The 13,313-nt window shown below is 40.3% G+C and overlaps 1 protein-coding gene across 3 annotated transcripts in view; it reads left to right on the top strand.

The window, feature by feature from the left end:
- Window positions 1–5,413: 5,413 nt before the first annotated feature.
- The window catches only part of nsun7 (NOP2/Sun RNA methyltransferase family member 7), a 96,511-nt gene continuing 88,611 nt past the window's right edge, over window positions 5,414–13,313 (top strand). The window contains exons 1-2 of one of the 3 annotated variants that reach the window (XM_033027708.1): window positions 5,414–5,575; window positions 12,375–12,566. The gene's annotated coding sequence lies outside the window, so the exon portion shown is untranslated. Of the gene's footprint in view, window positions 5,576–12,374; window positions 12,567–12,747; window positions 12,779–13,313 lie in introns of those variants that run through there. The other 2 variants (XM_033027692.1, XM_033027701.1) reach the window with 2 other exon arrangements.

A 13,313-nucleotide genomic window follows, 5' to 3' on the forward strand; every position in this document is an offset into this window, starting at 1 on the left:
GTTAGAGACGCTGGTAAGTAGGTCTCGTTATTTACCTCCATGAAAGTCACTATGGTGGATGAACAGTATTCAGCATTGCTCCACTTAAATTTTCGTCAGCTAATCTTCAGTTATATTACAAACAGATGCGAGGGCTTCCCAGGCTTAGATGTGAAATTACTAATACCATCTCTTCTCACGGAGGTGATGGGATTTGCATGAAATACCTATTCTTCAGTTCTATGGTATCGGCTACCTTTAGACACTAGGTGCATGCTATGGGTTAAGGGTTGTGCGTATATGCATAATCAGCATGTTCAAGTCCAAACTCGTACGCTTTGGTGGTATCATAGGTTAATCACTTGGGTGCAATCAAGTCTAGGTAGCCAGGAATGTTTTATCTAACCTCTTTTGACACGAGTGTAGCATCATGTTAAATCAATGTCAAAATCAGAATAGATGAAAGATCACTAGTATTTAATGACTTGATGACTTATGGAACACTAGATCGAGATGTTGCATCCAGGCTCTATCACCAGTAGATATATATTTTATAGATATATGCAGGCATGGTTCCCGCTAATGTTGGGAATCATATAAGAACCTTATATGGTTAATTCTAACATAGAGTTGCTGGCTCAGCCGTGACTGGGGAAACCGTCCTATGCATGATAATTAATTCGGAGACATATATACGGCACGGATACTGATGATTGGGAGTTCATTTTCGTACCATTATCTGTGCCAAATGTGCCTTCTCATCATATTCTGCTAGAAGCAGGACACACCCTGTTGGGTCTCACCCTCTGATATCCAGATTCATGAAGGGTATCTTCAACTCAAACTTCCCAGGCTTAGGCACTCAGGGATATGGAATGTTCACATTGTGCTGACGCCGCTTGCCAGTGGGCCCCGGGTTCATCCCTGTCCTTGGCCTAACTCACTTACAGTGGTTAGGCTCATGGCACTGGTTCAGCGCATAGGGTCCAGTCATTGCATAGCATGACTGGTCAGCATAGTTACAGCTGCAGACAAATAACTATTTATGTTGTGGCTTAGTCAAGCAGAGTAGACCAGGCGCATCAGGTCTGTAACTACAGTTTGGGCATACCCCATGGACCTTCGGTTGTGTGGTCATCTACTACTATACGTTAGGTCACTTAGAGCCTTAGGGGCACGGATCTAGCAATGTCAGTTACATAAACCTCATAGAAGGTATCAGTATAGACCATCTCCAGGTTAAACGGGTTCTGGCTTGTGCAGGAGTGACTGACTTTAGAATCTCACTCCACCACGGCTGTAACAGTTCAGCGGTAGGGGTATGGACGTTCTACGGTACCACATCCTAGTGTCTCCAGGGTGGCCAAACGAACGATCTTTCAGTACATTGTACAAACCCATTGCCAGTCCGGGGGTATTTGCCAACTCATTTAGTTCTGTCTATAGTTCCTCCTGGATACAGGGGTTACTATTGTGATTATTGGTTCAGAGAAGAGCATCAGCATGTCTACATCTATGACATGTCTGAATGCATGATTATGTTTACTCATCCTTGGTCAATTGATGTAGTGTGTGACGCATGGACTCGTTCCACGGCATGAAGTCACAGAGCTTTAAAATCTTCACGTAGTCACTCACGTGACTCCGAAGTAAAATAGTACGATTAAACGAGAACTTACCAGTTTGAAGTTTGATCTTTATTTTATGAGGAGTTTACGATGAGGGATTACGTGCCCTCCGCTCCCAACCCCTCCTCATAAAACTCAGCTGGTAGTTCTAGTTTCTCGAATCTTTCTATTCTCAGGTCAATGTTTCCTGTCTGTGACTTCACACCGCTGCTTTGAAGATTGACGCGCATGCGTGCTGGCGGGCTCTTCACGTAATCCCTCATCGTAACTCCTCATAAAATAAAGATCAAACTTCAAACTGGTAAGTTCTCGTTTAATCTTACTATTACTGATGAAATGTTCAAGCAACTTCAGTTAGATGGCATGGATTTGTAATAACGCGCTTATTACATAGTGCTTATTATAAGGTGCTAGTCAAGCCGCATTTGGAGTATTGTGAGCAATTTTAGGCACCACATCTAAGGAAGAATATGCTAGCTCTGGAGAGGATCCAGGGGAGGTTTACATGAATTATCCCAGGAATAAGTGGGTTAACATATGATGGGCGTTTGATAACACAGGGCCTGTACTCACTGGAATTTAGAAGAAAAAGGGAGGACCTCATTGAAACATACTGAATAGTGAAAGGCTTGGATAGAGTGGATGTGGAGAGGATGTTTCCACTAATAGGAGAGTCTAGGATTAGAGGTCATAGCCTCAGAATTAAAGGACGGTCCTTTAGGAAGGAGATGAGGAGGAATTTCTTGTCAGGGATTGGTGAATCTGTGGAATTCTTTGCCACAGAAGAATGTGGAGGCTGTCAATTGATATTTTTAAGGCAGAGATAGACAGATTCTTGATTAGTATGGGTGTCAAGGGTTATGGGGAGAAGGCAGGAGAATGGGGTTTTGAGGGAGATAGATCAGCCATGATTGAATGTCGAGTAGACTTGATGGACCGATTGGCCTAATTCTGCTCCAATTACTTATGACCTTGACCTTAATCAGACTGGGATCAAAGGTATATATAGCTCAAATTCTAGACTTGGTAACTGACTCTAAGGGGAGAAAATTTATCATGAGTAATATTACAGAATGGACAATACACTGCTCATTTTAAACCTCATCTTATTTTCTTTTCCATTTGCTATTGATGACTAATTTCACTCCATTAAAGTTCACATTACAACTAAAGATTTAATAACTGTAATCTTGTGAACAGTGTTTGCATCATTAGAGAAGAATAAAAAGTAATGTGCATGCAACATTGATAGCTTGCTGGTGGTTGCCATTAATATCTCTCCTATTAATTGCAATAACTATTTACTAAGATTCTCTATTTATGTTTGCTGTAGTGACACATTTTTATATCGTTTCAAGGATTTAGTCCTTTAGTCACTAATTTAATACAGGGGATCAGAAGATAATCGATACGCACCCACGAGCTCTCCACGAGACATTCAAAGCCGTTGAAGATAAATCTTCCAAGCACAGTCTCTTGATTAATAGTTTCTTTATTGTAGTAGTAAAAACAGTAAGGTATTCATCCAAGCTTCTTCTTGTATAAGTACATTTTAATCTTACTCGTGGTCATACTCGTGCATGGTCGAAAGCTGTAACCTCTCCCCCATGCTTCTTCAAACTAAACTAACTACTCGGGAGTCTGCGCGAGAATCCCAGCCGCAAACACGCCTCAGACTAGGTATAAATCCCACCCACATAATTACAGGCAGATAAAATTTAAAGATACCTGGTTATAGTTATAACATACTGAGTTAAGCTAAATTGCTACTACATACCGGCCCCTGATTGTTCTGAGTATATATTCAAGGCAATTAGTAATAGACATTAAAAAAAAGGAGCTATAAAAGCTTAACATATATCAAAAAACTAAAAATAACATGCATTATATATCAGCATTCAAACTTCTTTAGCGATTCTTCCATCTTCACCTTCGCCTTCTAGAAGCAAGCACAACTTGATTATTGGCCTTATTAAAACATTGTTCTTAGTTTAAAGTCGTACTGTATGCACCAAACCCTTAACGTCAGGCATGATATCCAGTATATAGTCCAAAACTCAAAAGTCCAAAGTTTTGACAGCATAAAACTTCTTCCTGCATGTCCGATCACTTCATGGATATGCCGCAACAATAATGTTGATATATGAAAGTCCTTCGAAAGAATAATAGGATGTTTAGCCTCTTCAGGCATCAATTTAGATGGCTACCCAATCTCAGAAGTCCTTCCTCCAAGCTTGTACAATTGACTGTCTCTTTGCAGTCTGAGGATTATGATAATACTACTTATTATGATATGCCAATGTACCAGCTAGCAGCTGATCTTCTCCATGAAGACTTAGTCTTTTGCTAGAAATTGTAATTTCTTTACCTGTCTGTTACGGACTTACAGCATATAATACAATAATATTAAAGTTCTGATCTTGAGAATATAACATTTTTGAATTTTCAAGGCAGTCTGGGTGTTTATGACTATTTCCATCACAACGGTCAATTTTGTAATTAGCTACAATTAGGTAATTAACGAATTATATACTTTAATATCAGGTCATCCAAGTAAGATGTATCATATTTGTTTCAGAATACTTCAATCTATAGTAACTGAAAATTTCATTCAGTCCTCTTAATTTTTAAGTTATGGGCTTTTATGTCAATTGACTGTCCTCGATCACAGCTTTTGTATTAAGTTAATGGAAAAGCAATAGGGAACATGATGCTAATTTCCGAGTATGAAAATGAACATAATTTTTTTTAATACTGAAGATAGGAAAGTGAATTAGGTATCAAATTAAAGTTATTTTTATGCTTTATCTGATGGGATAAATTATAGGCTTGATTTTTAAAATCTCAAAATTTTGAAACATTCCTACTAATTGCGAACAGTTGAAAACATTCAAAAGTTTGGAGTGCTGGACTCTCCGGGGCGAGTGGTTGTGTTGTGGGAGGGAAAGGTACAAGCTTTATTTCTTGTGTATAACCCCCGACAGTTCGACTTTTCATTGATACATTTAAAGATTTGGTTGTAATAAAGATATAATGGGGTGCAACGTTTTCAGGATAAGTTTGTTTCAAGAGAAAGACCCAGAGGAAAATAAATCAAATTTCACCGAAGAGACCTAGAACGTAGTCAACGCCAAGGAGAGCCCCGAGAACTTGTTTGTTCAGTTGCAAACGCCACGAAATCCTAAAGGGTTCATAGGATTCTCATTTAAATTAATCTCAGTTTCGGACCAATGATGAAATATATATGAAATATAAAACCAAAACAAAACTTGCAGCTATGACTGCAGCCAGGAAGACGCGACTGCCGAAGTAATGCAGCTCCTCGTTAAACGGAGTAAAGCCACTTTCATTGTAATAATTACACATTTACCCTGCTCACTGCGGCCAAATTTCTACACCTAAAATAAATAGACGCGCCCGCTAACATAGGGACACTTGCTCACCAGCAAAGATCCTAGAGCTATAAGACATTTGCTCACCAGCGCTGGTCTTTGGTGCTGGCCTGAGACCACAGACCCACCCGCAGGCCGCGTTACCATGGCAGCCACTCACCGACGCTGCCACACAAGCTCAGGGCCGCTTGTTAGACCTCTGCAAAACTTGTCTCGCTTGCTGCCACATAGAACAAATACACCCAAGGAAATTATGCAAACATATTAATAATTACTAATGTGCCTTTTAACTAGAAGATAAAATTAGATAATGTCATTACCACGATATATAATTGTAGTTTATACTCCCCCCCTTTTCCATCAGTGCAGTAGAGTGATCCATATTTGAATGACGCCGCCCCGAGAGCTGAGGTCATTGCGCCGCCCCGAAGGGGAGGAGCGGCAAGTGTGGGGCTGGAGCATCGCTGCTCAGCACAGCACCACACCACAGTGAAGGGCACTGATTGCTCCGTCTCATCCAATTCATTCAACCGCAGTTCGGAAATCTTTCGGGCACTCGGCGGAATCCAAACCACGGTAAGGATTTCGGCTGGTACACAAAATTGCTGGAGGAACTCAGCGGGTGCAGCAGCATCTATGGAGCGAAGGAAATAAGGATTTCGGCTGCTTGATTAGGTATTTCGGGGGTGTCCATGTGTTATTACTACAACAGAGAGAGGAGGGGGTTGTAACTGGGGAATGGGCGAGAGTAGTATTTACCTTTCATTTCTATTTAAAAACGACAAAATTATAGTGCAAAATAGAATAACGATATGAAAGGTCGGCGTGCTGATAGCTTACAAATTGACTAAGGTACAAACAATGAAAATGTAATAAAAATAAGACTGAAAAAAAGTTGAAAATAACTGCTTCATTTTGTCTCTTTCCCAGTACTTTTATTTCTCTTTCCACAAGTGCTGGAGAAACTCAGCGGATTAGGCAGTATCTGTAAAAGAAAATCGACAGACGACGTTTCGGGGATGCGATCCTTTATCAAACCTGTCTATGCGCTTCCCAAATGCTGCCTGACCTGCCGAGTTCTGCCAGCATTTTGTGTTTTGCCCAAGATTCCAGCATCTGCAGTTCCTTATGTCTCAAAGAGACAAAGTTAGTTTTAACTTGTAGAGAAAGTTGGGGAAGATGGAAAGGACAAAGGCAATCTTTCTGAAAGGGTTGCCTTGGAGATAAATTGTCGATGAAGTAACCTAGTTGATGGATTAATGAAGGCAGTTAAGGATAATATGGCCAAAGGACCTTAAAATCTATGAGATGAGGATACAAGCAAGGGAATACAGAGCTAAATACAGAGCTAAAGTCTGAGGGGAAAAAACTAAAAGTGCTGGAAGTGCTCGGAGGAAACGTAATCTGTGGGGAGAGAAATATTTCGGGATAATTACCTTTCAGGGAACTATTATTTGCTGGGATTTTAGTTTTCTCTTGTGGCATGTTTGCTGAATTTTGTTTCTGCCTCACTGTCAGCAAAATAACAATTCTCAGCCTTGTTAACCCTTTTTTTGCTCACTATTGCCTTGCTTTAATTTGTCAGATTATCAAATGTTTGTTAGTGCCCTCCATAATTTTTGGGACAAACACCAATCATTTATTTATTTGCCCCTGTACTCCACAATTTGAGATTTGTAATAGAAAAAAATCACATGTGGTTAGAGTGCACATTTTCAGATTTTAATAAAGACCATTTTTATACATTTTGGTTTCACCATGTAGAAATTACAGCAGTGTTTATACCAAAAAAACTAGAAAAAACTAGCTCGAATATCTTTGGTTTATACACAGTCCCCCGTCCCCCCCCTATTTCAGAGCACCATAATGTTTGGGACACAGCAATGTCATGTAAATGAAAGGAGTCATGTTTAGTATTTTGTTGCATATCCTTTGCATGCAATGACTGCTTTAAGTCTGCAATTTATGGACATCACCAGTTGCTGGGGGGTGTCTTCTCTGATGACGCTCTGCCAGGCCTGTATTGCAGCCATCTTTAGCTTCTGCTTGTTTGGGGGACCAGCCTTCAGTTTTCTCTTCAACGTATAAGAGGCATGCTCAATTTTGTTCAGATTGGGTGATTGGCTTGGCCACTCAAGAATTTACCATTTTTTAGCTTTGAAAAACTTCTTTGTTGCTTTAGCAGTATGTTTGGGGTCATTGTCTTGCTGTCAAATGAACCGCTGGCCAATGAGTTTTGAGGCATTTGTTTGAACTTGAGCAGATAGGATGTGCCAGGACACTTCAGAATTCATTATGCTACTACCATCAGCAGTTGTATCATCAATGAAGATAAGTGAGCCAGTACCTTCAGCAGCCATACATGCCCAGACCATAACAACCCCACCACCGTGTTTCACAGATGAGGTGGTATGCTTTGGATCTTGGGCAGTTCCTTCTCTCCTCCATACTTTGCTCTTGCCATCAACTCTGATACAAGTTAATCTTCGCCTCATCTGTCCACAACACCTTCTTCCAGAACTGTGGTTGCTGTTTTAAGTACTTATTGGCAAACTGTAACCTGGCCATCCTATTTTTGCGGCTAGCCAGTGGTTTGCATCTTGCAGTGTAGCCTCTATTTCTGTTGAAGTCTTCTGTGGATAATGGTCATTGACAAATCGACTCCTGAGGAGTGTTTCTGATCTGTCAGACAGGCCTTTGTGGATTTTTCTTTATAATAGCGAATTCTTCTGTCATCAGCTGTGGAGGCCTTCCTTGGCCTGCCAATCCCTTTGCGATTAGTAAGCTCACTAGTGCTGTCTTTCTTCTTAATGATGTTCCAAACAGTTAATGATGTTCCAAACAGTCCAAACATTAGCCTAAGGTTTGGCTAATGTCTCTACAGAGCCTGTCCCACTTGGGCGGCTTAATCCGTGAGTCCAGAAGAGTGTCTGCGACCTTTAAGCTCGAGGGCACTCTCCTGGAAATCCTCGAGCTGGATCGACCGGCCGCGTTGAAACCGCGAGCTGCATCGACCGAACTGCGAGCTGCATCGACCGACCACACGCGCGCACACACACAGAAAGCGGAGGAATGCTGTCTGCGCGATGGAGAGGAAGGTAAACGGCTGCCTCAGAGTACCGGGGGGGAGGGGGAGTGGAGACACTTTTAAGAAGTATAAAAATTTAGCGGGCATTTTACCTACCGGTAGGTCTTCCTAGGTAGTTAAACTCCAATGAGCCAATCAAAATGGCCGGTCAGCGAAGGAGATGGCCTACGGCTGCCCTAGACTGCCTGTATGTAAACAGTGACCCCACTCCACTGCACTACGAGTGAAAAAGAACCATGCCGACCAAATTTTACTCGCAGAATTTTTTTTTCAATATCCTGAAAAAATTTCTGCAATCTAGCTGAGGCCGCGCGAGTAGGCGGGAACCTCCCTCGATCAAGAAGGAGAGATCCAGCCACCTCGTAGACCTCCTAGGACCTTGTGTCGACCATGCTGCGAGTTTGAGTCCAGGGCAAACTCTTCTAAACTCGCAGCTTAGGTTGCCCAAGTGGGACAGGCCCTTAACAGTTTTATTCTTGTTTCTCAGTCTCATAATGGCTTCTTTGACTTTCATTTGCACAACTTTGATCCTCATGTTGATAAACAGCATTAAAAGTTTCCAAAGGTGATTTTCTAGAGGAAAGACTAGATGCTGAAAATTCTCTTATACCTACATTGAGGAGGCAATTAAACACACTTGAGCAACAACAAACACCTGTGAAGCCATGTGTCCCAAACTTTATGGTTCCCTGAAATGGGGGGGGACTATGTATAAACACGGCTGTAATTTCTACATGTTGAAACCAAAATGTATAAAAATGGCCTTTATTAATAAAATCTGACTCTGCACTTTAACCACATGTGATTTTTTTCCTATTACAAATCTCAAATTGTGGAGTACAGAGGCAAATAAATAAATGATCGATCTTTGTCACAAACACTCTTGTGTATGATGTGGCCTTCGACATTAATTTCACCATTTTACTCAAATTAATTCCCTTGTTGCCTAAAGTGATTCTCTTTGTGTGGCTTACTTTTTGATAGTTAAGATCTCCAATGAAGACTTATCTTACCACATTAAATTGTCACCATGACCTTTTCCTCTTATCTAAAGATTGCATCATTTTCAGGTGATGGTTATGTTGCACAAACATGCCAATGGGATCCAACTCAACTCTACCTTCATTTTTATTCAATGCAAATGGTTTCCATTGATCTGGCCAGTTAATATCCATTTCAAATGTCTTGATCCAGTGCTATCTGTGATGAAGTTTATGGATTTTGATTCAAAGATGATGGAGATGTGACAACATACGTTGGGGTAGCTTGTAAACAGAGAAAGTGCTGAAAATATTCTGCAAATTGGTCAGCATCTGTGGATAGGTAAACAGAGCTAGCTCTCTGAAAGAAAGATCGTTGATCTAAAATGATATCACTTCATCTCAGATGTTGCTCAACATTTTGAGTAATTTGAGCCGTTTCACTTTCTTGGAATTCCAGTATCCACAATATTTTGCTGTGTTATCAAATTGGCATGTGACTTGAACATGTGACTGGTGGTATTTTTGTTCACTTGGTACCCTTGTTTATGAATGGTAAGGCAAATCAAGGAGGTGCTATCGATCACTTCACTTTTTTGCTGTCAGACTGCCTGTTTGATATCCACTCATAGATGGAACACAAATTTGCCACCTATTTTGTTCCATTTCCCTCTATTCACAACCACTGCCTTAGAATGTTTCTTCCCACCTATTATCATGCAACTGAATCATCCTACCAAACCAGAGAGCAGTGCTGAACTACTATCTACCTCTTTGGTGACTCTCGGACTAACCTTGATTGGACTTTGCTGGCTTTTCTTTCCACTATTCCCTTATGTATCTGTACACTATAAGTGACCCGGTTGTAAACATGTATTGTCTTTCTGCTGACTGAATAGCACACAACAAAAGCTTTTCACTGTACCTCGGTACACGTGGCAATAAACTAAACTGAATAATGGACCAAATCGTTTGTGACAATTTACGAAAACTTAATCTGAATGTTCAGTAACGCCTACCCCAAATTTTTAACATACTCTAAAGTTTACCTTCTAGTCCTTCCGTAACATTGTCCTTCCCTACCCCCGATTGCAATCTGCATGGTGCCAACCACCCTCTGAATTCATTTACACCTACCATATAAAAATGTTCTATTGCCACCTTCCAATCCCACAATCTCTAAATGTTCATATTTCATATTCCACTTTCTACAATATATCTTGTACTGTATTGCTTTAAAAAAAAAAAATCACCCTTTTCATTACTGACCTCTGAACTACAATCTCCCAAAGTATTTCATATGCTTACTGAGGGTACCTGAAATCTTTATCATTTTAAGTTCCTCCATACGCTTCTTCTTTGCTATCTCTGACATGCTCAGTGCTATAATCTTTCTTAAATCTTGTTAATCTAACTTCCTGATATCTAAAAACAGTAATGTGCTTGTAAGTAATTGGTTGGTGATGTAATGCAAACATTATTTCAGGTGTATATATTGTGAGATCATAGACAAAGTGGTGTTTCATGGGAAATTACTTTTAATGTAGCTATTTTACAAAATCAATAGCTTGCATGAATTGAATGTAGCATGCTAATGAAAATGTAAACAGAATGAGGTAGGGTGCAGAGGATTTAATGAAAGATGTTTAAGGCAAATGTATTTTTTAGTTTCAATAGGTTTGACAAAAGATGTGTGACGTAATGTAACTTGAACATTGGTATAAATTAACACATTTAGATATGCATTGAGATGATAGAATATTTTGCTGGATGAACATCTTTGAATAACACCTTTGGGAGGGGAAAAAAATAGTTTTCATTAATGTGGAACCTTTCACAAGATGAAGTACTAAAACACTCTTTAGTCTTTGGTGTAAGAAATGCAAGAGTAAATTTTTACAGCAATACGCCACAAACAGGAAATGCATAGTTGAGAAACAAATGTTGGAAAGGTCACCCAGAGTAGTGCCTTCAGATCTTTTGCTCATTTTTTTGGGAAGAGTGAAGCACAATGTATAGGTTTGCCTGCTTCACATCATCTTTGACCCAATGCATCCACATGATCCTATATTAAGCTGTTAATCTGCAATATATGATCAGTCTTTTGAGTGAAAGGTTCGACAAGGTTCGATATGGTAGGCTGCTCTGGAAGGTTAGATCACATGGGATCCAAGGAGAGATAGCTGAATGGATAGAAAATTGGCTTCATGGAAGGAAGTAGAGGGTGATGGTGGAAGGCGGACTGGAGGCCTGTGACTAGCGGTGTGCCTCAGGGTTCAGTGCTGGGCCTGTTACTGTTTGTCATCTACATCAATGATTTGGATGAGAACATACAGGGCAAGAATAGCAAGTTTGCAGATGATACAAAAGTAGTTGGTTTTGCAGATAGTGAAGATGGTTGTGAAAAATTGCAGCAGGATCTTGATTGATTGGCCAGGTGGGTTGAGGAATGGTTGATGAAATGTAATACAGAGAAATGTGAAGTGTTGCATTTTGGGATGTCTAACGTGGGCAGGACCTACACAGTGAATGGTAGGGTTATGGGTAGTGTTGTAGAGCAGAGGGATATCGGAGCACAGGTGCATGGTTCCTTAAAGGTGGAGTCCCAGGTAGATAGGGTGGTCAAAAAGGTATTTGGCACATTGGCCTTCATCAGTCAGAATATTGAGCATAGAAGCTGAGACGTCATGTTGCAGTTGTATGAGACATTGGTGAGGCTGTATTTAGAGTATTGTGTTCAGTTCTGGGCACCATGTTATAGGAAAGATGTTGTCAAGCTGAAAAGGGGACAGAGAAGATTTACAAGGATGTTGCCAGAATCTGAGGTTCTGAGCTATAGGGAATGGTTGAGTAGACTGGGATCAGAGGACATGGTATTAAGGTGAAGGGGAAAAGATTTAATTGGAATCTGAGGGGTAACTTTTCACACAAAGGGTGGTGGGTATATGGACCAAGCTGCCAGAGGAGGTAATTGAGGCAGGGACTATCCCAATATTTAAGAAACAGTTATACAGGTACATGAAAAGGACAGGTTTGGAGGGATATGGACCATACACGGGCACATGGGACAAGTTTAGCTGGGACATGTTGGCCAGTGTGGGCAAGTTTGGCTGAAGGCCTGTTTCTACACTGTATCACTCTGACTCTGACTATGAAATTTGAGCGTGCATGCACGATTATGCCGATCCCACTTCTAACTAAGGTACCAGGTCCAAGATCAGTGCTATGTAAATGATCTCAGATGTTGTGCCTATTGCTCAGTGTTTTTTGTTGCAATTAATGTTGGAGAAATTGGCTATTGTTCCAGTTTCAGACGTCATCCATCCTCTTATGATTGTCATCCTTCGACACTGCCGTAAATAGATCTGGATGGATGTTGGGAAAAGACAATCGGGTGTTGTCTGAAGTGTCCTTAACCGTGGAAAATTTGCTGTCTTTGCAGTGAAAAAATTGTTGGTACTTCCAAGATGCTTATGTGAATAATATTTACGTGATTGAGGTGAGTGGTCAACATGAGTCGAACTATACCTTAATTATAAATAATCTGAGGAAGGCTCAGATATATTAATCATCCTTGGAGATAGGTGACGTGCCAGAAAAATGGAGGGTGGCTAATGTTGTGTCTCTATTTAATGTTGTGCCTCTATTTAAGGGCTGCAAGGAAAAGCCTGGGAACTAAGCCTAACATTGGTAGGCAAGTTACTGGATAAGGTATGTATGCATTTGGATAGTCGGGCTGATTAAGGGTGGTTTTACATGAGAGATTGTGTCTTACGAATCTGATAGTTTTTTGAAAAAGTAACCAATAAGATTAATGAGGGCAAATCCGTAGACGTTGTCTACATGGACTTCAGCAAGACATTTGAAAAGATTCTGCATGATAGACTGCTCTGGTGTTAAAATAAGTTATTTTTGTCAGTCCTATTCAAGAAAACTTGATTCAAACCATTGCTGCTAAAATCAATTCTTTATTCTGACAGCGCTGGATAATTCTTTAAACCTTTCAACACAGAGTTAGAAACTCTGGAGCAGGTCGAAAGAACTACTGACTTTGGCATAAATGTAACACATTATATAGGTAAAAGACAAGGATGGTACAAAAGGAGTGGCAAACTATTAACCAATCATTATGGTTTACCATACATTTAACTTATTTGCATTAACCAATCAACTAAATCCTTTCCATTGATTGACAACACGTATAGTCACATGATTTTCCCTTTTCCGGCCCATTTACAACCTTCTT

Source organism: Amblyraja radiata, chromosome 1, assembly GCF_010909765.2.
Source record: "Amblyraja radiata isolate CabotCenter1 chromosome 1, sAmbRad1.1.pri, whole genome shotgun sequence".
In the NCBI taxonomy this organism is placed as follows: Eukaryota; Metazoa; Chordata; class Chondrichthyes; order Rajiformes; family Rajidae; genus Amblyraja; species Amblyraja radiata.